Genomic DNA, 957 nt, shown 5'->3' on the forward strand with positions numbered 1-957 from the left:
ATATATATATATATATATATATATATATATATATATATATATATATCTAACAGCATTCAAAAAGCTGTAACATGAATAATAATTATATATGGAACCCGATCACGCATCTTTTTGACTTCAATTATCGGCAACATCGTCACCCTGGCAGACACGCTATCCATATTATACTTGTAAATAACGTACAGTGATTAAGCGATGTATTTATAGTCGAAGATCGTTTCCACGATAACCATAAAAAAAGATACTTTGAATATCACAGCAAACGGTGCGATTTTAATGATTTTCCAATTTTTGCATTCCCCGTATAACCTGATCTGCTCGAATATGTTGTGTACGCACACGCATGCTTATCTGCGTATACACTGTTCTGTAGACACATAAATAAAACTCAAGGTTTCCCAGTCGATATCTGGCAAATTGTTGATGCGGTACGTTCGGTAAGATTTTTTATTAAATAACAAGATACTACTCAACCTGTTTTATAATTTTTCACAATAATTTCCTATTATCGCGCACGCATCGCGAAACTGTCTACACTTTAATACATGTCTCCTATCTTGCCGCAGCTACCATTATGAAAATTGGTTCTGCTTCAGCAAAGGTGCCCTAGCACGAGCCTATAATCTACGATCAGCACGCTTCTTCCGGACATCTGTCGTTTTTGGAAAAAAAATTTCTATTTCATAGATACAGGTATACATATATACATACAAATGGTGTATAACCATGATAAGCAGGATACATTTTAAGGGGAAAAAAAAAAAAAAAAAAATTTCAGTTTTTTAAATCGAATTTTCACCTTTCCTCTTTTCTAACCCAAACTAACCGGAAGTCGTTTTATCAGTGCGTTTGATTACGGGAAAGTGACGGTTAGCGTAATTTAACGAATTAACCACCTTTTCAATGTGATATTCACCGTGTGCTTTTTTTCAGTTTTTTAAATCGAATTTTCACCTT

This window comes from Cephus cinctus, unplaced genomic scaffold, assembly GCF_000341935.2.
Source record: "Cephus cinctus unplaced genomic scaffold, Ccin1 Ccin1_scaffold0462, whole genome shotgun sequence".
NCBI lineage: Eukaryota > Metazoa > Arthropoda > Insecta > Hymenoptera > Cephidae > Cephus > Cephus cinctus.